A 26,230-nucleotide genomic window follows, 5' to 3' on the forward strand; every position below is an offset into this window, starting at 1 on the left:
TCCGAAGACTCAGGGCGGCTTACAAGCTTAGCAGTAGCCTTCATTCTATGTATATGCCTGCTTATTAGGGCTTTCACACACACCCCAAGCGGCATTATTACAAAGTCAGCTTATTGCCCCCAACAATCTGGGTCCTCATTTTACCTACCTTGGAAGGATGGAAGGCTGAGACAACCTTGAGCCTGGTGGGATGCGAACCTGCACTAATTGCAGGCAGCTGGTGTTACTTAAGGAGGCATTAGCCCTATGGATCTTTGGTCATTCGGGTTTTTCCCTGCGTACAATTGAAGGTGTAGGAGCAACGTTTCGACGGAATCCCATCCATCATCCTCAGGCTGGTGGCTTCAGCTTCCTTCTTCTGGGAGAAGCATGTGGTAGTGGCTGTTTGTTCCTCTTTTTTATACACACACACACACACACACACACACACAAACACACACAGTAGTGTGTGTGTGTGTGTGAGTGTGTGTGTAACCTCCGAGACTTTAATTGATGACTTACTTATCCTCAAAGTATTCATAAGGTTCCATTTCAAGCAAATTAATAACTTTCATTTTTTCTCACTCTGCCTTCACTTTTATCTAAGTCCTCATTAAGAATCAGATTCCAACCCCCAGCTAGCATAGCTAAAGCTTTGCTGAAGTGTTAAGTTTATTTTTAGTATATTAAAAAGGCATTTGTCCATTGTTAGGGCTATAAATCAATTGCGGAAAAGGATTTTTGCTAACAAATGGATACCTTCCTTTGAGATCAGCTTAAACACTGTGACTTCTCTAAGTGTAGAAGACTGGGGATCCCAAAACTGGGCTCTTATCCAAATAAGTTTTGGATTTTTCAATTTTAAAAGGTCAGATTTATCATTCCTGTAAAATTTTAAATAATTTTAAATGCTTTTTTTCTCTCTCCTGGGTTTCAGAAAGCAAGAACTCTAAATTGCTAAACTGGTTTATTCAGCTTGTTAACACAGAATGATAATGCCTTTAACTAATAAATCACTCTCATCTAGAATAGAATAGAATAGAATAGAATAGAATAGAATAGAATAGAACAGAACAGAACAGAACAGAGTAGAATAGAATAGAATAGAATAGAATAGAATAGAATAGAATAGAATAGAATAGAATAGAATAGAATAGAATAGAATAGAATAGAATAGAATAGAATAGAATAGAATAGAATAGAATAGAATAGAATAGAATAATAGGTCTTATATTGCTTGTAGACAGTTGGTTATTTGCATATAATCCTTCCACTCCCCACCATCCAGTCAGAGCTGAAGAAGCTTCTTGGATGAGAAGCAAAACATCTTCCAAGAAAAAAACAAGAAAGTGCAGCTGCCTCCTGAAAAAGCATCTTTGGGACAACCGTGACTTGGATGATGGAGAATCTCCATAAAAATCTTAGAAATTTCTATCCAGCTTGAGATACTAATGTTCAGATGTTCTTGCTTTGACAGTATCACTTGCTTTTATATGAGTCTTTAACATTCCAGTAAAGACAATACACAAGATACTATTCAACACTATGATTCAGAAGTACATTTGAAATCATGTACATGATTTCTTATTATTTCATATTATTTCCATAGTGTTCTTACTATTTCATTAAACTCCTTGAGGATCATCAAGAGTTCCTCTCAGTACATGGATATCTTTTTCAGTGGATGGTCAGAGTTTGATATACATTCAAGGTTTTGGATGTTTGAAGGAGTTCCAGTGTTCACCTACACTAGGGTTGGAAGGGACCTTGGAAATCTTCTCTCCCAACTCCCTGCCCAAGGCAGAAGACCTTAATCTATTCCAGGCAAATGGACATATCTTCAGCACTATAAATCCAAACCCAAAACAAACCTATTTTTGTTCTTGTGTCCTATTCAAGCTTCGTGAAAAGCAACGGAGAGAAAAAAAGTGTTCCTCAAGGTTCCTGACTTCCAGACCTTCTATGTTGGACTTCTGATACCAAGAATTTGGTGGACAGCTTTATTTTTACCTTTGCATTGACTCAGCACACTGCTGTTGCCTGTGCCCTTGAATTCAGACAGAAGACCCAGGGCTGATTTATGAGTTTATGAGCAAATACAACTTTTTAAGTAGTAATCAGTACCTTGGACAGCTCCTACTAACTCAATGCTTTGGTTCAAAGTGACTTCTCATGACTGGTCTTGCTGTCATTCTATGCCAGGGGTAGGCAACCTCAGCTCTTTTATGACTCATGGACCAACTCCCAGAATTCCTGAGCCAGCATAGCTGGCTCAGGAATTCTGGGAGTTGAAGTCCATGAGTCATAAAAAGCCGAGGTTGCCTAACCCTGTTCTATGCTAAGCTAGGATGAATTATGACTCCCCTCCCCAACTGTTGGTAAGTCTGTAGAGGACCTAGACTTAAATGGAAATTTTAGCAAAGCATTGCTCCGCTATTAGCCAGTAATGGGTGTCTCCTCCCATTTCTTCTGCTTTGCACCTAGACATATGTTCCTTGCTCATTAAATACATACTGTATACAGGCACACCACAATTTGCTTACACTTCTGTTTGGCATGCTACTCATTATGGCTGCCTGCTGGGGTCCTAGCAGCCAGGTGCAGAGAGCTAGGGGCAACTGGACAGTCCTTCCAATGGCAACACAAATGGAACATTGAAGTTCAAAGCTGGAAATTGCTGGTGCTTCCGCAGAATGTGTTTGCTGAAGAAAGTGAAAATCATTTTTGTGTTGCTTCATTCATTTAAAAGATCAATGTCGTGCTCATTACCATGTTGGATTATGAGCAGTGGTGGGATTCAGCTGGTTTGCATCGGTTCGGTAGAACTGCTAGCTAAATTTTGTTGAGTTCGGAGAACTGGCTGAACCCATGCTGCTTCTGGAAGTCCATTCTAGGGCTCGGAGGCCTGGAACGGCCCACCGGAAGTGTATTGATGTCACTTCCAAAACTCCATTCTAGGCCTGTTGGAGGCCTCCCAGGCCTAGAATAGCCTGCCAGAAGTGCATAGATATCACTTCTGGAAGTCCGTTCTAGGCCTCAGAGGCCTGAAGGAGGTCTCCCAGGCCTAGAATGGCCCACAGGAAGTGTATTGATGCCACTTCCGGAAGTACATTCTAGGCCTTGGAGGCCCAGGTCTGTATCCATGCAGAGAACTTGATGTTAAGGTATTTGAATCCCACTACTGAGTATAAGTAGGCACGGATAAAACACTAGCAATTAAAACCACACAACAATCATTGTAATATTATAATGAAAAGACAAAGAGATAAAAGGCAATCTTTTCATTGCTGGCATCTTCATAGATTATGGGAAAATCCTGGAAAGTTATACAATGTTAAGTGGTTAGCAGGAAGTTTCTAGACATTATTAGATCTGCATCCTCACCCAGAAGAATATAAAGTTTTAGAACAGGGATCTTCAAACTTGGCCCTTTGATGACTTGTGGACTTCAACTCCCAGAATTACTCAGCCAGGTATGTTGGCTGAGGAATTCTGGGAGTTGAAGTCCACAAGTCATAAAAGGGCCAAGTTTGGAAATCCCTGTTTTAGAATGACATTAAAAAAAACATATCTCCAGAGCATCATCCTTCTCAAGTTCTGCTCCTGCCTGAAGTTGTGGAAGAATTCAAGAACTGTTTATCTCACTAAGTCTGCTCTAATTTTGTTATCTATCATGATGGTTGAATATAAGAACTATGAGCTTATGGGATGGAAGAATTGATTTTTCAGAGACTGAATGTGTAAACACTTGAATTCTTTATTTAGGGGATTCACGATGAAACCTCTGACGGACTATTCATGATATTATGGCCTTCCTCTATTTCCAAAATATCTATCTCTACTAAGGTAATTGCTGTGTTTGATCTCTCTTAGTCTAATCAGAATCTGATTTGCAATTCAAGATGCAGGTCCAAACAAGCATTTAGCCCTGAATATTCTCAATAAATAAATAATATTCATATAAGTCTAAATAGAGACTGTTTTCTCTTATAAGTGTAAATACAGACTGCTTAAAACGGCTAAAAATGAATTGCTGATTTCTGGATATATTTTTTTTATTAAAAAAGAAGATTGAAAGTCATTTTTAAATCTCTCTTTATTGCTTTTGTGTTATTCTTCACTGTTTTACATTTTTTTATAATATTTTTCTATTTTTTCTTCTAGGTTTTATTTTTTAATCCTTGTAAAATCTTCTTTTAATAAACATCATTAAAAAAGTATGATTCACAGCAAGTGCCAGCTGACCCTGACTGACCTGAAAAGGCTTAACAGGATTGGATCTAGTAAATATTTGAATTGGAGACTCATGAAATCTCAAGGCTATAAATTAGAGAGAGAAGTTGAAACCACATCCTGAAAGAATAATGGCTGCTAACCTTGATTTGGAAGATTGGTTTTTTTTTCCTTCTCCTTCACATTTTGGTACAAAGCTAAAGGCGTTATGTATCCAAATTTTTCTATGCTTTCCCGGAAACATGGTTGTAGATAAAAATAAATCAGCCCAAAAAGTCTGCCATGATGTAGGATTAGACACTGCCACAAAGAAGAAGGGGTCAAAGCACCTGAAGGCAAGACAAGAAGCAATGGATGGGAACTAATCAAGGAGAGAAGCAATCTAGAAATTTCCTGAGAGTTAGAATAATTCACCAGTGAAACAGCTTGCCTTCAGAAGTCGTGGGTGCTCCATCACTGGAAGCTTTCAAGAAGAGATTGGACAATTTGTCCATTTGTATAGGTTGGATAGGACAAGAAAACCTCCAAGGTCCCTTCCAACCTCTGTTTATTCTGTTATCTATCAGCACCTATTAATCTTGCGTGTTAATTGAAGTCTTCAACCCCATAAAGGCTGGGAGACCAAAATGTGTGAAGAACGGCTGCAGAACGTGGGTATGACCAGTTTAAAGAAAAGAAGAAATAGGGGAGACATGGTAGCAGTATTCCAATATCTGAGGGGTTGCCACAAGGCAGAGGGGGCCAGGTTGTTCACCAAAGTACCAGAGGGAAGGACAAGAACAATGGTTGGAAGCTTATCAAACAGAGAAGGGACATGGAATTAAGGAGAAACTTCCTGACAGTGAGGACAATCAACCAGTGTAACAGCTTTGTCCCAGAAATTGTAGCCACTCCATTGCTGGAAGTTTTCAAAAAGACAGTGGACAATCACTGTCTGAGATGGTGTAGGTCCTCCTGCTTGAGCAGGGGGCTGGACTAGAAGACTCCAAGGTCCCTTCCAGCTCTATTCTATTCTATTCTATTCTATTCTATTCTATTCTATTCTATTCTATTCTATTCTATTCTAGTCTAGTCTAGTCTAGTCTAGTCTAGTCTAGTCTAGTCTAGTCTAGTCTAGTCTAGTCTAGTCTAGTCTATTCCATTTTCTACTCTACTCTACTCTACTCTACTCTACTCTACTCTACTCTACTCTACTCTATTCTATTCTATTCTATTCTATTCTATTCTATTCTATTCTATTCTATTCTATTCTATTCCATTCCATTTTCTACTCTACTCTACTCTACTCTACTCTACTCTACTCTACTCTACTCTACTCTACTCTACTCTACTCTACTCTACTCCATTCCATTCCATTCCATTCCATTCCATTCCATTCCATTCCATTCCATTTTCTACTCTACTCTACTCTACTCTACTCTACTCTACTCTACTCTACTCTGTTCTATTCTATTCTATTCTATTCTATTCTATTCTATTCTATTCTATTCTATTCTATTCTATTCTATTCTATTCTATTCTATTCTATTCTATTCTATTGACTGTTAGCTTGTTCAAACAGAAGAGGCTGGTAAACTTTGAAGGAGCATTCACTGGACCACTGTTGAAATCGGAATGTTGGACTCGTCGCTCTTTGAATACAGCAGGGAGATCCTGGCATTGTCCATATTTAGTTCAAGTCAGAAGAAGAAAGTTTCTTGGCATTTTGCAGAAGGCAGCCAACATCAGGAGAAGGCAACTTGCCATGGACCATGGATTGTTCAGCAGTGAAGCAAAAAAAGGTCCATGAAGGAGTGATTTCTCTCCTTCTCTTCTTTCTAAGTAATTAAACATGGGGTGCCTTCCTCATTCCAACAGATGATTCCACCTTCTGTCAGCTGATTTCTTTCCAGCCGAATGCTATTGTAGTCATGCCAAAGGGGACCTGCATTGTTTGACAGCTGAATTCAACCCAAACTAATTGCTGCCAGTAAAAACACAAAGCCCCAATCAGGCCAGTTCTGTTCCTGCTGATGTTCCACTGGTCAAGACTGCAAATCCTGGCTATTTATTCCTGACCATTCAATTTAGGGGGGGGGGAAGAGGGGGAAAAAATAGCAGGCAAAGAAGGCCTGGGGCTTCCTGCCATTCAAAATAATTAAGGTTGAAGTAGACTCGCGTGTATTTGAAATAGGGATCCAGATGGGCTGTCCTATTAGCAATAATGTCTCCACGTAAAAGAATTTCGGCAACAACACTCTGGAACAGAAATGGGCAAACATTTCTCTCCAAGGGCCTCTGGAGGTCAGATACCGATGTTTAGTAGGGCTAAAATAAAATAAAAAATAAATAAATAAAAATCGCTTAGAAAGGCCTCTAATGAGGAGCCCTGGTGAGGTCATTTGCAATGAGAGTGTGCAAACAGGACACAACGTTGCGTTGGGTCCAAAATGGGGAACGAGTGTTTTGCAAGAGGAAACCCGAATAATTATTCAGAGATGGATGGAAACAGGCAAAAAAAAAAAAAATGGGTCATCTGTTGCCGGCACTGTTTGTTTGTTTTTTAAAAAATTGCCAAGCTCAGCCTGACAAAAGGCAATCACTGTTTACTTTGTCATGACAAGATCCAGTTTGACAGATATCACTCAGCCGTTGACCCAAAAAAACACAAGTGGGAACATTCAGAGTCCAAAAAAAAAAAAAAAAAGGTTGAGGCAGGGTGAAAGCATCAGCAATACAAATTCTTTCTTTGTGCAACCATCCTTGGATAAATGGGATCTACTAATTTAAATATTGAAATCGATTTTCAACTGCTGACCAGTGGATCCATTTTTCATTTTGGAATATGCATTATGTTGTTCAAACAACAATGAATCCGCTGATTTGTAATTCTGCCTTTCCCACAGTCTGATTAGATGGCTGGTAGGAAAAAGAAGCAACTAGATCCCACCACCTACCTGGAAAAAACCACAAAATCCAAAATAAAAGCCACCCCCATCAGTGAAGAGATTCAGCAAACAATCATTCCCAGAGAAAAATAATCCAGATGTCCTAAGCTCTATGGTCTGCCCAAGATACACAAAGAAGGAACCCCACTCAGACCCATAGTCAGCTCCATAGGCTCACCTCTACAAAATCTAGCCAAATTTCTTGCCAAACAACTACAGCCTTACGCAAATTCCATCACCTCACACGTACAAAACTCATTCCAATTCATAGAGATAATAAGTAAACTAAACTTACAGCCCTGTGACCTACTTGTGAGCTTCGATGTCGTATCCCTCTTCACTCAAGTGCCAAAGAAGCCTTGACAGCTATCCTAAATAAATACAACCCCCAAAACACATCCTAGATCTGACCAACCACTGCCTATCTAACACATACTTCATCTACAATGGACAAAGATACAAACAAATGGAAGGAGCACCCATGGGATCACCCCTTTCACCTGTCATCGCAAACCTCTACATGGAACACTTTGAAACCCTCGCTCTAGAAAAATCCAACCACAAACCCAAACTCTGGCTCAGATACGTAGATGACACCTTCATAATCTGGCCACACGGCAAAGAAAAACTGGATGACTTCCTCACACACCTCAATAGCCTACACCCCAAAATACAATTCACCATGGAAACAGAAGCTAACAATCAACTTCCCTTCCTTGATGTCTTAGTCTACAAGAAATCCAACGGCTCCCTAGGACACACTATCTACCATAAAAACACACACACAAACCGCTATCTGAATGCACTCTCACACCACCACCCAGCACAGATCAACTCTGTAGCCAAGACACTCATCTCCAGAACAAAACACCTAGCTGACGAACAACACCTAAAAACCGAACTACACACTCTCACTAATGTACTAACAGCCAATGGATTCAAAAGAAACACGATTACCAACTTAATCCGAAGAGAGACACCCACAAAAACCCAAGACAGAGAACAAGAAAATGGCAAAGCCCTCCTCCCATACTTAAAAGGGACCACAGACAGAATCAGCAAGGTCCTCCAAAAACACAACATCAAAACAGCATTCTACACAGACAGAAAAATATCCACCATCCTAAGAAACCCCAAGGACATAATTGGGTTAGAAAACCAAGGAGTATATGAAATCCCATGCACCACCTGCCCCACCACATGCATCGGACAGACCAACAGAAGAATAAGTGCATGCATTGAAGAGCACAAAAACTCACTCAAAAAGGGAGAACAAACTTCATCCCTGGTCCAACACTTTGAAGCCACGGGACATGAAATTGATTTTAAAAAAACCAAAACTATTGCCAAAATTGAACATTTTAACAACAGAATAATCAGAGAAGCCATTGAGATAGAAAAACGCCCCCACAGTATGAACAAACGAGATGATACCTCTCGCCTACCAGCCATTTGGAAACCCACCTTGATTGACAGACGAGTCCCAACCACCAAGAATGATACCAGACCCAAACTCATGATAACATCACATGACATCACCACCACACAACCATTCAAAAAGCATATCCGAACCCACAATGATAACGAGGCACAACCACAAAACGGAAACCTAACTACAGCTGCAACATCAGCCACTTTAAACCCCTCCAAACCACACAATAAGCAAACTGACACCCACTATAAAAACATGGCACCACCACAAACACGAAGCCGAACAAAAGCAGCACAACTCACCAGCTCAGGTCTAAGGCTGGCAGCTGAGACCAGCCCATCCACTCAAAACACACCCCCACCCAATCAGAACACACCCACCATTCAAAACACACTCCCACCCAATCAGAACACACTTAATCCCCCACCCAATCAGAGCACACCTCCACCCACAGAACACACCCCCTCTGGCAGTTTAAAAAAGAGGAACAAACAGCCACTACCGCATGCAGTATGTGTGTGTGTGTGTGTGTATGTGTGTGTGTGTGTGTGTGTGTGTGTAAATTATTCAAATTGCTAATAAAGAATTTTAGGGAGGCTAATATGATCATTTCAAACTTCTTATGTTCTCATCAGTTAGTCATACCCTTTTTATCTGAGATACGAACCTGGGCTGATTATATATTAGGCAGGGACTGTGGAACAGAATTCTTTTCAACTCTTTTCAACTCCTGATCTAGTCCTGATCTATCCTTTTGGTTATTATGAGATATGGACCAATCTGGTATGCTTGAAGTTGTTTTATTTTGTATACCTGGCTCTATGACTTTTTATTTTTATTTTTAAAATGCTGATCACCAACCCAGATTCACAGAGGTCCTTCTGATGTTGGAATAGTAATGTGAGGAGAACATTGTACAAGGTAATTTCTTCTTAGTGCCTTAACAATGCAAATCATTCAGGATACAGACCTAATTAGCTGTTCTGCATATATGTTGCCTAGCAACCGGCCAGGATGACAGTCATTTTTATTTATTTATTTATTTCCCTGGCAAGGATGTTCTTGCCTCAGAAACAGAGTTAAGAGTCAACAAGTGAGTGTCAAAAAGATGCTTTCCTCTCTGAAGTCACCTGGTCAAGTTTAATTAGCAGCTATTTTTGACGATGGTCTTGGATTTTAGAGCAACACAAAACTTGTTGAGTCACTTTGCACCCTCATAGGATTGCTGATATGGGGGACAAGATCAGGAAAGGACTCTGATGAATAGTCAAATGTCAGGAGAGGCCAACTCCCACATCCCTTACAGCAGGGGTCTTCAAACGTGGCCCTTTTATGACTTGTGGACTTCAACTCCCAGAATTCCTCAGCCAGCATGCCTGGCTGAGGAATTCTGGGAGTTGTAGTCCACAAGTCATAAAAGGGCCACGTTTGAAGACCCCTACCTTACAGTATTGCCATGTCACAAATCAGGGAGAATTTGTCCATAACAACTTGCATCTCTTGCTCTGAGTCACCATTAACGGTGGTATCATGGACAAAGATGAAGTTTCCTTTGCTGTGTTTAAGAGTTTGAGGTCTCCTGAAGACCTTCCCATTCATTCTCACCCGGACAGGGATGGCGAGGCAGATTCTACCATCCCAGTCCTGAAATACATTATTCAACCTGGCAGTAAACAGGATGTTGAAGAGTGTGCTGATCACCCTGCACACAGCCCTCTTTACTGAGAATCCCTTAAGGCAGGAATGTCCAACTTTGGCAACTTGAAGACTTGTGGACTTCAACTCCTAGAATTTCCCTGCCGCTATGGAAATTGAAGTCCATAAGTCTCCAAATTGCCAAGGTTGACACCTCTGCCTACAAAGGTTCTGCATCTTCCATCAGTCTGGCTATCATGCCTACCTTCAGAATGAGTTTAGTGGGGCAAAGCCAACTTTTTACTCCATCCTCCACATTTTGCTCCTCACTCTCCTCTAGAAGTTGATGCACAGCAAAAAGTATTGTCAATGGTCCCACAACCTTTGTGAGAGACACACCATGTCTCTGCTAACAGGCCCAGCTCCAATTTAGCAAAACTCTTGTAAGTTCTTTTGCTGTGATGGAGTGCAGTGAGATTCCTCAGTGGTTATTGTGTATTTTTCAGTTAATCTTCATCTTGTAGATCTGTACGACGGATGCATCTTTAAGTCCCCAAGGAATGGTTCCTTGCTTTCAAAAGGACTGGAATAACTTGGTGGATTTCTTTGTAAACACCTGGTCACCAACTCTGCAGTTCTTCTGCAGGTATAACATCTGTCCCCTGGGACTTTGCCACTGGAACCTGACTAACAGCATTTGTGATGATTGATGGATGTGCCATGAGGCTGTTGATTTTCTTTCTCTGACTTAATGTGATGGGTTTTCTGGAGTATCACAGAGAGAGCTAGGAAACTCTCAAAAGTATTCCTCTAGCCCAAATCAGACAACTTCTCAACCTCCAGAAAATCTAAGAAACAAAGCAGAAGGTGCTAAATGTCTGTGGAGATTGAATGAACCTTTATTGTCAAAGTACAACCATGTATACATTGAGATTAGCTGAGCCTCCCTTCGTGCTCCCACCCCCCGACTCACAGTGACAACAAACCCTCCATCTTATTACACCATGTGATGTTCATGGTTGCTCCATAGGTCTTTTTTTTTTCAAGAAGACTTTCTTGTTTTGCTTTGAAGACGTTTCACTTCTCATCCAAGAAGCTTCTTCAACTCTGACTGGAAGTTGGGGAATGGAAGGATGAATATTCTTTGCTGACAGCTGGTCATTTGCCTTCTTTTGGAGAGTCGTTGAGACCACTTGGAGGTTTAAATGTGTCCTCTCTCTAAAAGAAGGCAAATGACCAGCTGTCTGCAAGGAATATAATCCTTCCGTTCCCCACCATCTAGTCAGAGCTGAAGAAACTTCTTGGGTGAGAAGCGAAATGTCTTCAAAGAAAAAGAAGCAAGTCTAGTTGCTTCATGAAAAAAACAACTTTGGGAAAAGCACAAGGTGCATACCTACCCCATATGGTACTATATGCGGTATACCACCAATACGATATATCTCTGGACCTTCTTAATATTTATTTATTTTATTTTATTGGATTAAAGGACTCAGGGCGGTTTACAGGGTATTTAAAACAAGGAATACAAAAGTTAAAAACATTTTTTTAAAAAAAATTACATCAATCCCTGAAAAAATAAAAACCCCAATTAAAATTAAAATTCTCAGCCTGGGCCAGAGAGCTCGAAGAGCCAGGTCTTCAGGTCCCAGCAAAATGAACGGAGGTCCGGGGCAGTCCTAAGCTCCACGGGGAGCTGGTTCCAGAGGGCAGGTGCACCCACTGAGAAGGCCCTCCCCCTGGGTGTTATCCACTGGCATTCTTTTACCGGCGGCACCCTGAGAAGGCCCTCCCTGTGGGAGCGCACAGGATGAAGGGAACTTGATGCCAGCAGCAGGTGTTCCCTCAGATATCCCGGACCCAAGCCATTCAGGGCTTTATAGGTCATCACCAGCACCTTGAATCTCACCTGGAGGGCAACCGGAAGCCAATGCAGCTCGCGGAGTAGAGGTGTTACATGGGAGTATCGGGAAACCCCCATCACAACTCGCGCGGCCGCATTCTGCACCAGCTGGAGCCTCTGAGTGGTCCTCAAGGGCAGCCCCATGTAGAGAGTGTTGCAGTAGTCTAAACGGGAGGTGCCAGATATCTTGCACCAATGATCAAACTGATGTAAAAGAGAATAGGTAAAAGTCAGAAACAATTTAACATTGAAGAATAGCATTTAGAGCTTAGCATTTACCAAACAAGCTTAAATGTTTAATCTGGGTATTTGCATTCTTTTTTACCTCATCAAGCTATAAATAATGTAATTATTGATACAGGATTATGGGAATAACAGGTTCAGAGGCCACCTTGCTGCATTGTTACCTTTGGTACCTTTGATCCTCTGCATAGCTCATTTCCATTCATCATTATTTATTCACCCTGTTCAGTCTGCTTTTCCAGGCAGTGGCGCAACTCACCGGCTGGACCTATTGAACTAAGCCATAATAGATGTAATACATCAATACATTTTAGCTGAGTGGCTTTAATTAGGCTTTCCTGGTCATTTCTTCGATGCAGTCAAATACTGTTGGGGTTTGGGTAAGACCAAACTTCCCGTACTGCATAAAAATTACAGTGTTCCAACAGCACACTGACAGTCCCACTGAAAGGGGAAGTGATCAACATTCATTCACAGACTGAATGGCATTTCTCCAGAGGCTAAATCTTTCCAAATTCAGCAGTCTTCATTTTCCTATTAGCCTGCACAATAGGAACACGAGCAATCTTGAATTGCCACTTTTTTTAAAAAAAATGGGGGTGTTCTATGTTTGTTTGCTGTTTTCTTTTCATCTCCAGTGAAGTTTCGAACTATAAATTATTATGAATTGCTTCCTGTGTCATTCTGTGGCTCTTCGGTGGCGGTTTTGGTCACCGTGATGTAAAAAAAAGATGTCGAGACTCTAGAAAGAGGGCAGAGGAGAGCAACAAAGATGATCAGGGTCCTGGAGGCTAAAATCTATGAAGAACAGTGGGTGGAATTGGGTATATCTAGTTTAATGAAGAGAAAGACCATGGGGTGACATGATAGCAGTGTTACAATATCTCAGGGGCTGCCCCAAAGAAGAGGGAGTCAAGCTCTTCTCCAAAACATCTCAAGGCAGGACAAGAAGCAACAGATGGAAACTAATCAAGGAGAGAAGCAACCTGGAACTAAGGAGAAACTTCCTGACAGTGAGAACAATTAACCAGTGGAACTACCTGCCTCCAGAAGCTGTGAATGCTCCAACACTGGAAGTTTTTAAGAAGAGATTGGACAACCATTTTTCTGAAATGGTATAGGGTTTCCTGCCTGAGCAGGGGGTTGGACTAGATGACCTCCAAGGTCCCTTCCAAGTCTGTTATTCTATTCTATTCTATTCTATTCTATTCTATTCTATTCTATTCTATTCTATTCTATTCTATTCTATTCTATTCTATTCTATTCTATTCTATTCTATTCTATTCTATTCTATTCTATTCTATTCTATTCTATTCTATTCTATTCTATTCTATTCTGGCTGAGGAAGTCTAGGAGTTGAAGTCCACAAGTCATAAAAGGGCCCAGTTTGAAGACCCCTGTTCTAAAACATTGCATTCTTTTGTCATCCTCATTCCTTACAAACGAAAGAAATGCTCGGATTTTTTTTTCCTCTTGCAGGAGAAGACATTTCTGTTCAAACCTCTGTGTGGGTGAAAGAGTCTTATTTTAAGTTGAAGATGTCTTTTGCCTTGTCTTCCAAGGCTCAACCATCTCCGTAGTGTCCTCTTGCTTCCCTAAGATCAATCAAAGCCGAGAAGATAATGCCAAAGAGGTAAATCTTCCCCATGTGACAATTTTTAGATCAGAGATCCAGAGATTTGTAGTGGGGGGAAAAAAGGAGAAAGCACTCTTAGCCGACTTACAGTGATAAGCTCAAAACTGCCACCAAAGTGTTTTTTTTAAAAAAAAACCCAACCTAAACTGACCAAAGAATGATCAGAAAACTGAAATAACTCATTTCACAAAATAGGATAACAGATTGCCACAGAACACAGCCTGACGTTACTTGACCTAAACTCTAGAGACAGTTCCAAGATATGAGATATGGAATCATGGCCTTAAATTGAAGGAAGGCAGAGAGTACTGGAATTTATGAAAATTCCCTTAATTCCCTGTTGGATATCAGTCCAAGAGGAGAACCAGTAACTGAGGGAGCTTCTTTAACTGGATGTATGAAGAAGAACTAAACATTTCTCTACAAGGATCATTGGATTTATTTTGTTGCACTAAGCAAAGTTTAATCTCTGTGCTCTGTCCAGCACAGTCATTTAGTGTAGGAAACCCTGAGTTGAAAAACATCAGAAGGATGATATCCAGCTGAGAAATGGTGCTTAATCTTTCCCTTATAACTTCCTTTTTTCCCCCCTTCAACATCTTATTCCCATTGCTTTTGTGGGAACACACCTAGAGCCCTTCAGATGAGACAGAATTAAGAGGATTAATAATGATGAGATAACTGCTGTAGACAATGAGTTGGTAGGGAAGGTTAAATGAGTTAACATTCCTCAATCAAAATTAATTTTCTTCCACTCAGGATGTGTGGTCCTATATTTGCCTGGCAAATATTAAATTGTAATGGACCAATTTTCATCAGGTTTTCGGAATGGGAAGTTAATATTAGTAATTTGTTTTAGGCTAAAGAGCATTGATAGCTAGACAGCTAAATAGCTGCATAGATAGCTAGATAGCAATCATTATGATAGATAAATGATAGATATCAATATGATATATATATATATATATATATATATATATATATATATATATATATATATATATATATATATATATATATATATATATATATATATATATATAAAAGAGAGAGAGAGAGAGAGAGAAATAGAGATAGGGACAAAGTGGATAGTTCATTAACCATGCAACAAAATGTCAAATATTACCATCTCAAATTCTTCCATTTCACTCTTAAACCTTATATCCTGTTTTAACATCATTATGTTCCATACCAGTCCATCTCCATTTAAAATTATGCAATGAGAAAATGCATATCAGAGTGAAATCAGAAGTTATACTAAATCAGGCTGAAGAATTCTGGGAGTAGAAGTCCACAAGTCACAAAAGGGCCAAGTTTGAAGACCCCTGTACTAAATGCTAAGAAGGGGCATGACTTCAATATAGGTCAGCTCTTTTCATTACAGAAACATCTGTCAGAAACAGTCTGGTAGCAGCTTTTCAGATTGATTAATTTTCTTAAAAGGCCTAACTCATAACTTTTTTTAAAAAAAATAAAAATCTAGAATGGTGCTACTAGACTCCTTCTGATAGAGTGACGTGGCTCTCTTCTTCTAATCAAATAACTATCTGTTCTCCAATAAAGGAGAATATTTGTAGCTCAGGTTTGAAATGAGAGGATCCTTGGTGCTCTCTGATCTGGATTGTTTTCCTGTAGATGTTTATTTTCCCAAACTAGGTAACATCATTAATGCTAGTCCAACTAGATAACATCATCAGTGACTAGCATTAATGATCTTACCTAGTTTGGGTAATGGAATGTCTGCAAGAAAACAGCCCAGGTCAGAGAGCACCAAGACCAAAGCCACCATCTCCTCCTCCTCCTCCTCCTCCTCCTCCTCCTCCTCCTCCTCCTCCTCCTCCTCCTCCTCCTCCTCCTCCTCCAACTCCTCCTCCAACTCCTCCTCCTCCTCCTCCAACTCCTCCTCCTCCAACTCCTCCACCTCCTCCACCTCCTCCTCCTCCTCCTCCTCCAACTCCTCCTCCTCCTCCTCCACCACCACCTCCTCCTCCTCCTCCTCCTCCTCTCCACACCCCCCTCCCTTCCAGCATTGATAATGTTACTAGTTGAGTAATGAAACATCTGCAAGAAAACAACCAAGCTCAGAGAGCACCAAGGAACCCACAATCCTCCTCCTCCTCCTCCTCCCTCCTTCTAGAACTGATGATGTTACCTTGTTTGGGTAATGAAACATCTGCAAGAAAACAAGCATGCTCAGATAACACCAAAATCCCACAGTCCTCCTATTCTTCCTCCTCCTCCTCCTCCTCCTCCTCCTCCTCTTCCTCTTCCTCCTCCTCCTCCTCCTCCTCCTCCTCCTCCTCCTCCTCCTCCTCCTCTCTACAAATTCCCTCCCTTCTAGCACTGATGATGTTACCTAGTTTGGGTAATGAAACATCTGCAAGAAAAGAGCCAAGTTCAGAAAACACCAAGGACCCCTATTTTCCCTCAACTGCAGGGGTGTTAACTTTGTTTTTGGAACAGCCTTTAATACCATGATGATGATGATGATGATGATGATGATTTAGACTTAGACTTATATACTGCCCTTCTCCCATAGGACCCAGGGCGGTTCACAAGGCGATTAAAACAATATAACAATACAAAAGTTAATAACAAATTAAAATAAAGTAAATTATCCTTAATTAAAATCTAAAACCCCTATAACTCTGATTAAAAACCCAATTACAATAAGTTAAAAAAAATAAAAAATCCTCAGTCCAGGCCAGAAAGCTCAAAGAACCAGGTCTTCAGGTCCCGGCGGAATGAGCGAAGGTCAGGGGCAGTCCTAAGCTCTACAGGCAGCTGGTTCCAGAGGGCAGGCGTGCCCACAGAGAAGGCCCTCCCCCTGGGTGTTGCCCACTGGCAATCCTTTGCGGGTGGCACCCTGAGGAGGCCCTCCCTGTGGGAGCGCACAGGACGAAGGGAACTTGATATCCCGGACCCAGATACCAGAAACATCCCAGTATTTACTTCCCCTGAAAGAGAATAGACTGCGGTGGAAAAATTCTGCCTTCCTTAAAATAATTCAAGTGTTCAGAGTTAAGTTCTATTGATTTCGAAAGAGTTGTGTTCCACGCATTACGCCTGGGATCATAAATGTTAAAAAAGAACCATTTTCCCCCCTTGATATTTCCCTGCAGCCAAGATCACACACCCTAGCCTTCCATAAGTTATCAAATCACCTTCTCTCTACGGAAACACCCCCCCTCCTTATCATAGACTATTTCCAAAATATTAATGGCACCCAAGGTTCAAATGGAAGAAGAAATCCCAAGAATAACCTCTCTACTATACATATTAGGTGGGGACAGCCAATTTCCCCTGACCTTGATCCAATTTAAGTGGAATACGCAGCCGTGGGGATTGATACCAAGCTAAACACCCAAGTTAATCACAAACTTTCAGCTATCAAACTGCAACGGGGCTCCAACCAATATGGGACTTTTGCATTTAATAGATTGCAACTCTATTTGCTGCCAACTGATAGCAAGTTTGGCTAGTTGAATGATGTATTTCCAGAGAGAAGATGTTTTAGGAGAAACTTGCGGCTGTCGGGGGGAAAAAAATATTTATTCAAACTAAGTTGCATGGCTGACAGAGGTAATTTTCAGAGCTCTTGAAATGCAGCTGACCCTTTCCTAATCAAACCTCCATTTGTATTCTGTGACAAGTGGTGTGGCTCGTGGCTCCGAATGTGAAACACTGCCATTATCTGTTGGAGAAATTCACAACGGCAACTGCGAGCAAACGCATGGGCCGCAAGATATAATGAAGGAAGGGAGATACAGTAGCCAAAAGCCTATGAAGTGCCGAGCACATAAACAATAATGATAACAGGTTATTTAGACAGTTCATAAAATTCCAGGCTTCTTGAGATGCGGACAGCCTGCTAACTAAATCAGTTTTCTTACAAACACATTTTTTAATCCTGTTTCCTTATGCCTTAGAACAAATCCCATCCAGTACCTATGAATGGAAAATGCCATGAAAATGCAGTGATATATATATATATATGAAGGGACGCGGTGGCTCAGTGGGTTAGGACGCTGAGCTTGTCGATCAGAAGGTCGGCAGTTTGGCAGGTCGAATCCCGAGTGCCGCGTAACACAGTGAGCGCCTGTTACTCGTCCCAGCTTCTGCCAACCTAGCAGTTCAAAAGCACGTAAAAAATGCAAGTAGAAAAATAGGGACCACTACAGTGGGAAGGTAACAGCGTTCCGTGCGCCTTTGGCGTCTAGTCATGCCGGCCACATGACCACGGAGACGTCCTCGGACAAGCGCTGGCTCTTTGGCTTTGAAACGGAGATGAGCACCGGCCCCTAGAGTCAGAAATGACTAGCACACACGTGCGGGGGAACCTTTACCTATATATATATATATATATGTATATATATATGTATGTATATGTATATGTATATGTATATGTGTGTGTATACACACACACACACACACACACACACACACAGTATGTAGGTCTTGGCGTATTTGGGTCTTGAGAGTGTCTTGGTGACGTTTCCACGAGGTCCCACTCATCATCTTCAAGCTTTGATTATAATCCAAACAACATTTTTTCCCCCCTTCACATTATTCCCAATAAGGATGTGTGCTAAACTCTGATCCAACTTATCTAGTCTGACAACTCATTCAAAATGAAGATCATCCTTCGGAAATGAAGGATGACAGCAGGGTTGAACACTTCCTATAAAAACTTGTCTGAAACATTAAGTCAAATCTGGGGAAATTACAGAAACATTTCCCTGTTTTTGCATTGTTGTTGTTGTTGTTTTCCCAAATGATCCCTTTCAAAGACATTAATTGTCCTGAGTTTTGAAATAGGATGCTATTCAAAGCAAAGAAGAAGAAGAAAAAAAATGTGTTACAAATCATTTTAGTAAAGAAATAGAAAAGGTGGGAGATCTAGCCGTGGCTATTGTTGATGCAATAAGCATGAATTGACCAAAGTAAGCAAACATATAAAGAAAAGGAAAAGTTGATTTAATTCAATGTACAGGGGGGGAATGTTGCATTATATCAATTTTCAGCATGAGAGCTGGGCTGTTGTAGTGTGCCTAATCACACTTAGCCAAATAAAATCTCCAATTAATTTTAATTCAACTCAGTTCAATTCAGTGACGCACGGAGGGGACAGCAGAGCTGAAATCCTTTGTCACTTCAGAAACCCAATGGTTAGTTTCTAGGCTTTAGTTAAATTTGCTAAAATAAATTCTATGTATTGTTAGAATAATAGCTGAAATCATTATTGTACTTCATCATTTCAGCCCTAGAGACTTTACCTCTGTGGCTGGGAAGCAGAGTAACAGAATAACAGAGTTGGAAGGAACCTCTTCATCCAACTCTTTCCTCAAGCAGGAAAGCCTATAAAATTTCAGACCCGGTGATGAATGAATGAATGAATGAATGAATGAATGAATGAATGAATGAATGAATGAATCTTTATTGTCAAAGTACAACTATGTATACATTGAGATTAGCTGAGCCTCCCTTTGTGCTTAGATAAGTCCCCTGACTGGCATCTAAATGTGACTCAAGTTGGCCAATCTCCTGCTTTGGTGTTCTTTTGCTGGAAGAGGCAGGGGGGAAATGTAATTTTCCAATCTAATATATTATACAGGATCGTGGTAGGAGCAGCATTGTATTCAAATAAATGTATTCACCACCCTTTTACAGCATTCATTGAAGGAAGAATGGACTAGCAAGAAAAGAAAAGAAAAGAAAAGAAAAGAAAAGAAAAGAAAAGAAAAGAAAAGAAAAGAAAAGAAAAGAAAAAGTAAAAGTAAAAGAAAAGACCAGAACAATTGTCAGAATCCATTTATATCATATTCATAAATGGAATGTTTCAAACATTATTCCATGGATTCTGCCATCTCCCGAAGAGAAGAGAATGGATGTGTATTGAACCTGTATTAGGCATTTCAAAGGAAAGGAGAAGCCTTTTGAACTGGGGAAGCAAAAGGGGGGGGCTAGCATCTGGCTTTTGTCACGGAAGACAGCAATAAACATGAAGGGTCCTAAGTTCCTTTTTCCCACGAGATGGATGATACAAGAGAAAGGATGGGGGACTGACCAAATGGGGTTAAGGGGGGTTAAGCCAGGAACTCTTTATAAGGGTTTACTTCATGGGATAATATTAAGTCCTGTCTCTTTTCCTACAACCAAGCATGTCATAGTAAAGATTCTTTTTGGAATAGATTTGACTCCAAGAATTTTGTCTTCCTAAGACGTGGTTTGGGGTGGGTCCTGACAGGCATCCTGGTAGATTCAGTTACAATTCCAATGAGTTGAGAAAGATCTCTTGAGTTTTTGAGAAAGCAGAGGTAAGTTAAGGGATTCCATTTAAGAAATATTTCTCTGTTGTACTGACCAAGCTGAACCATTGCTAGATTTCAATGCGATTTCAATGCCATCAAAAGACATTAAGGACTATGAATGAGCGTTTTCTTTCTACAAAATCTCTTGCTAAGTTGTTCAGATGTTTAGTACAATGGACAAATGTTCTATTTGTCCATCTATGCATCCATCCACCCACTAACCTAGCCATCCATCCATCGATCCATCGATCCATCGATCCATCCATCCATCCATCCATCCATCCATCCATCCATCCATCCATCCACCTTAGACTAAGTCTATTGTATTACAAAATGGGATCTTTTATCTCACTTCTTCCATCAGTCACTTCTTCCTTTCTCCCTTTTTGACACCACATTTTTCAATCTCCTTTTTACCCCCCTCTTTCCTTCTCCTTTTCATCCTTTGCTCTTCAGGCAGATACAGAAACAGCTGGATTGACTGGGCCCTTGATTCCTCGGGACTCCCCTTATGTTTGCATGTGTTTCTGTGCATAGACAATGCAGTAAGGTATATGAAATGTTTGGAGGTAACAATAAGGTCTGAAGCAACCATTCTTCCCGCAGTAATACTGTATTTATTCATCTAGTTCTGCTTTGCCTCGTGTTCAATCCTGTTCAGTTGCAGGGAGTGCCCGGACAGGAAGGACCCTGTGGTTTTCTTAGCAAGTCTGTGGAGGTTGTCCATCACCCAGGTCCATGGTTATCCCAAAGGTGCTTTTCTGGGAGGCAACTGGACTTTCTTGTTTTTCTTTGAAGATGTTTCGCTTCTCATCCAAGAAGCTTCTTCAGCTCTGACTGGATGGTGAGGAACAGAGGAATTTATACTCCTTGCAGACAGCTGGTCATTTTCCTTCTTTCAGAGAGCTGTTGAGGCCATTTAGAAGTTTACCTGTGTTCTCAGGGTCACCTGAGTGGTGCAAGTGGGTGTGGAGACTTCTTGGCGGCAGGACGTTTTCTGCCCTGGGTCCCTTCATGATTGAAGACAGACACAGGCTGTTGGGGATGAGTCAGTGTGGTCTGCATCTCATACTGAAGCGCAAAGGGGGTTCCTGTAGTCTGCAATGTTTTCTGGAAATCCGTTCATACTCCGGCACCATTCGAAGGGTGTTCGTCCCAAAGGGCATGGTTGAGCTCCGGACGGCGCCCGATCTTCGTTCCTTTTGCCACGATCTAAAAACATACTTGTTCGAGCAAGCCGGCCTGGCCTGAGGGGGGATTGGTGGGGGTTTTATTATCTTTTTATTGGGGTTTTTTATTATGTATTAACTGTATTTTTAATGGGCATGTATTTAATTACTTTTTAACTTTTGTAATTCTGTGTTTTATTCTTGCCCTGTACACCGCCCTGAGTCCTTCGGGAGAAGGGCGGTATAGAAATATTAATAAATTAAATTAAATTAAATTAAAAGTCTATGGAGATTCTCAATCCTCCAGGTCATGGTTGTCCCAAAGGTGCTTTTTCAGGAGGCAACTGGACTTTCTTGGTAAGGTTTTTCAATGGAAGGAGGCCATTGACCTCCTGTTCTGTACCAGCTTACTACCGGCCCTGCAGAAAAGGCAGGGACAACCCCTTTACAAGAAGGCAAGAGGCTGGAACTAAGCCTGCCAAATTTATTAACATAAAACAGAGCAAACAGAGACACAAACCATGAAACAGGAGCTATTCAAACGGTTGCCTTCAGCAAACCATCCCTCCCACACATTCCCCTTTTAAAACAGTTCAAGGCGTGGCTTCTCTCTGCCTCCTTCCGAGGTGCCCCATTGCCTTCCTCTGTTTACTCCTGATTGACTGCCTCCTGCGTCGGGTGTCCTTGAACAGGGCCAGCTGTGGGTCATCTTCATCCATGCTGTCAGGCTCACACAGCTGGGTCTGCATTGTAACCAGATGGGAGGGGCCTGGCTGAGGGCTCTGCGGAGCCTCAAGGCTATTCTCAGCAAGCTCTCCAACACCCCCCTCCTCCTCCTCTGAGTCATCCGACCCAACTGCCAAACCCACAGGCTGACCCTGAATCACAACACCTCCTTCCTAGGAGTGAAAGAGAAAGACTGGCCCAAGATTACTCATCTGGCTCTGTATCCAATGCAGGACTAGAACTCATAGTCTCCCTATTTCTGGCCTTAACCACTACACCAAACTGGATCTCATGTGGCTGGCATGTATTCCTTATTGTCACCCAGAAGAGCTTTCCTTGGGACTTATTTCCAAGTTAATCTCTCTATATATTTGCTCCTTTAACCATAGAAATTTGGAAACTTTTGCTAATTTGCTTTGCTTCAATCAAAAACGATCGAGATGGAGAATTTGTTTCCCTGTGCAACCACCCCTCTGCAAGATTCATGTTGGGTGATCTTAAGCAAAGTTCTACATCTCGGCCGAGATAAAGTCATACAGTTTTTGTTGTAGCTGCAGATAAAAAAATGAAACAGCTGATGGCAAATCTAAGACCCACTGACACACCAGGTTTGTTGCCAGAGGCATTTCAATGAAGCCCAAGCAAGAAAAAAATAATAATATCTGAATCATTTTATAGGATTCTTGTTTTACTGCTTCCTGTAGACTTTTCATATCATTTTTTTTTTCGCTGTGGGAAGGAAATATCAAGATTGTGCCAAACAATATATTCAGTTTTCAGGGTGTTTTTTTTAAAAAAAGCAAAGATTAAACTCTGAAAGTTCTGATAAAGCAGCAGCATGCTACTTGGGCCATCAGCCCAAAGACCTGTCAGATAGCGAGAGGTTTGTTGAAACTGAGACACTGCCTTAGGGGGAAATATATATAACATCTGGCAAAAAAAAAGCTAAGTTTACTTATTTCTGAAGAACCTGCTGTTTAGTCAATTGAGATATTGATGGGTAACTCTAGCAGGTAGGAGAAGCTACCTGGAGGAAATAGCAGGCAAACTCTATTAAAAGGGGGGGAAGAACCTGCAAAATAAGAATTTGATCAGGGATGGACAAACTTTTGGAAGAGTTTGCCCATCCCTGGTAAAAAAAAAAAAAGACTTTCTGGAACGAATCAAAGAGGGAAAGGATTGTCTCAGAGGAATTATCTTTAGGAAGTCATCCCAAAGGTGCTTTTTTTTTTCCCCCAGGAGGCAGCTGAACTTTCTTGTTTTTCTTTGAAGACCTTTCACTCCTCATCCAAGAAGCTTCTTCTTCAGCTCTGACTGGATGGCGGGAGAACGGAAAGATCGTTAGGAAGTGACCGGTTTTAGGCTTTCTCTTTGGCCACCAGTTTTCAAAGCTGTGGCCCTTAAGCTTAAAAGCTTTGTGTGCCTTTAGAGTGGGACATGGTGGGTTAGGGGAAAAAGGACCCAGCAGTCCTAGGTTGCATCAAGAGAGAAATAGTTTCAAGATCACGTGAAGTTATAGCACTGCTCTATACTGCCTCGGTGAGACCACGTTTAGAATACTGTGTCCAGTTCCAGTCACCAGAAGACAAAAAAGACATTGAACAGGGGTGTCAAACTCAATTTCATTGAGGGCCGCATCAGCATTGCCATTGCCCACAGGGGGCCGGGTGGGTGTGGCCTGGGTGGGCGTGGCCTACTGGGTGGGCGTGGCTAAAGTGCATATGGACTTCTGGGTGGGCATGGCCAGCTCTCCATCGTTGGCATCAAGGGTGCCTATGGGGGCCTGGGCAGGAGTGGGACAGATTTGAGGGTCTCTGGCAGAAGGAGGGTCTCTGGGCCAGGGCCAAGGCAATGGGGGCCGTTCCCTCACTGTTTCCAGGATGGCTTCGTGGGCCACATGAAACCACTTCGTGGGCCGGATCTGGGCCCCCGGGCCTTGTGTTTGACATGTCTGCCCTAGAAAGTGTGCAGAAAAGAGCAACACGAGATGGTAAGTGGGTCTAGAGGCTAAATTTAGAGAATTAGGTATGTCTAGTCTAATGAAGAGATGGACTAGGTTTTCATGATGGCAGTCTTCCAGCACCTGAGGGGCTGTCATAGGGAAGACAGGGTTGATGTGTCCTCCAAATCATCTGAGGGCAAGAGATGAAATAATGGGTGGAAGATCATTAAAGAGGCATCCAGCAGCTCATGTTCAAGCGCCATTTTACTGATGTACTCCTGGATACATATATGCAGAACTCCCCCAGACATGCTGCTAAATCATCTTAAAGAATGTCTCTTGGGGATCTTAAAAGAGGAGAACTTCTCATTTCCAAAATTGCTGTAAAGTCCCTATTATTATTGAGACTCTAGAAAGAGTGCAGAGAAGAGCAAAAAAGATGATTAGGGGACTGGAGGCTAAAACACATAAGGAACAATCACTAGAATTGGGTATGTCTAGTGTAGTGAAAATGAGGACTAGGGGTGACATGATAGCAGTGCTCCACTATCAAAGGAGCTACCACAAAGGAGTCAAACTATTCTCCAAAGCATCTGAAGACAGGACAAGAAGCAATGCATGGAAACTAATCAAGAAGAGAAGCAACCTAGAACTAAGGAGAAAATGCTTCACAGTGAGAACAATTAATCAGTTGAATGGCTTATCTATGGAAGTTAGGGGTGTGCCATCATTGGAGGTTTTCAAGAAGAGATTGGACAACCATTTGTCTGGAATGGCATAAGGCTTGAGCAGGGGGTTGGAGTAGAAGACCTCAAGTTCCCTTCCATATCCACCATTGCTAATCTGGAAAAAAGATTGCATGATAACATTGAGAGACACTAGATATTCCACACAGATAGAAACATGCTCTTTTATTGACAGAACCTCTTGAGATGGACTCCAAAGATCTTTGTCATTCAAGGATTTGGGTCATTAATTTTAAAGTCTCTTTTTGTATCCTTGTGGAAGCTATTGTCATATGACAGAAGATAAAGCTGCCCCCCCCCCAAAAAAAAAGAGAAAATGCATTTGGGAATCTGAAAAGCAAAATACCTATTGAAATGATTTGGTCAGCTTCCCTGCTGGCTAATTTTGGAGAAGCAGTAATCAATGAGAATTGAATTCTTTAGGCCACGGTAGGGGGAAAAAATCAGAATTATCTTCTCCCTAAAAAAAAATCACAGATTTTATTAAGACTTAATAGATATCCTGGGTGTTTAGTTACACAATCACCTATCCAAAGTTTCTGGAGAAACCCTCGTCTTTGGCTTTTTCCAACTTCTGATTAGAATTTCAAGTTTCATCAAGGCTGAAGCCTACAAATCAATTAACGTGGGATATTATGATGCCGGCCAATTTAATTCTATCGACTGCACCAGAATAAAATCTCCTGAAGAACAATAGCTTCACTTCTGATTGTTCCTGGATTCTTCACCATCGGTTAAAAAAAACATAAGCTCCCTTGAGTTAAGCTCAAGATCTGTTGACTTCATGGACATGGCTGTGATGTTTTCTTGGCAATAATAAAAAGCACAGATTTGTCCTAGCCTTCTTCTTCCTCACTGATTTAAGGCGTAATCTGACGCCACGGATTTGTTATTTCAATGCGAACCTACATCTATGTAAGAATTATAAGAGGTCCTGTCATCCTCCTCCACAGACTGCTTTCATCTGTAATAGCATTTCCCCTGAAAGCATCTGTCTAATATGACATTTGATTCTTTCCCCTTTTCAAATTTAAATCAGAAATATTTTTACCATGATAAAGCTCTACATAGATTCCACAGGAAAGCATTTCGCCCCCCACCCCCCATTTTGCTATTCTTAGGGGGGGAACATTCTTTCATGAAAATAGACACATACCTAATTAGTCATTTTTTATCTTAATTTGCACCTGAGAATATTATTGTGAAAAGGGATACGTCAAGCCCCATTTGGCTTATGAGCCAAGTTACCAAACTGATGCATGTGGCTACAGCCTACTTTATAAAGACCCATCGTGACAATAGTAGATAATTGGTTTTTTCGTTATGCTTATTATTTTAATAATGCATCGAT

At 41.2% G+C, this 26,230-nt stretch overlaps 1 long non-coding RNA gene across 1 annotated transcript in view; it reads left to right on the top strand.

Moving 5' to 3' along the window:
* Positions 1-1,018: 1,018 nt before the first annotated feature.
* Positions 1,019-26,230, top strand: part of LOC310640198 — a 477,896-nt gene continuing 452,684 nt past the window's right edge. The window contains exon 1 of the long non-coding RNA XR_014492493.1: positions 1,019-1,204. This is a non-coding gene — a long non-coding RNA (uncharacterized lncRNA). The remainder of the gene's footprint in view (positions 1,205-26,230) is intronic.

Source organism: Vipera ursinii (assembly GCF_947247035.1).
Source record: "Vipera ursinii genome assembly, chromosome: 4".
Taxonomy (NCBI): domain Eukaryota; kingdom Metazoa; phylum Chordata; class Lepidosauria; order Squamata; family Viperidae; genus Vipera; species Vipera ursinii.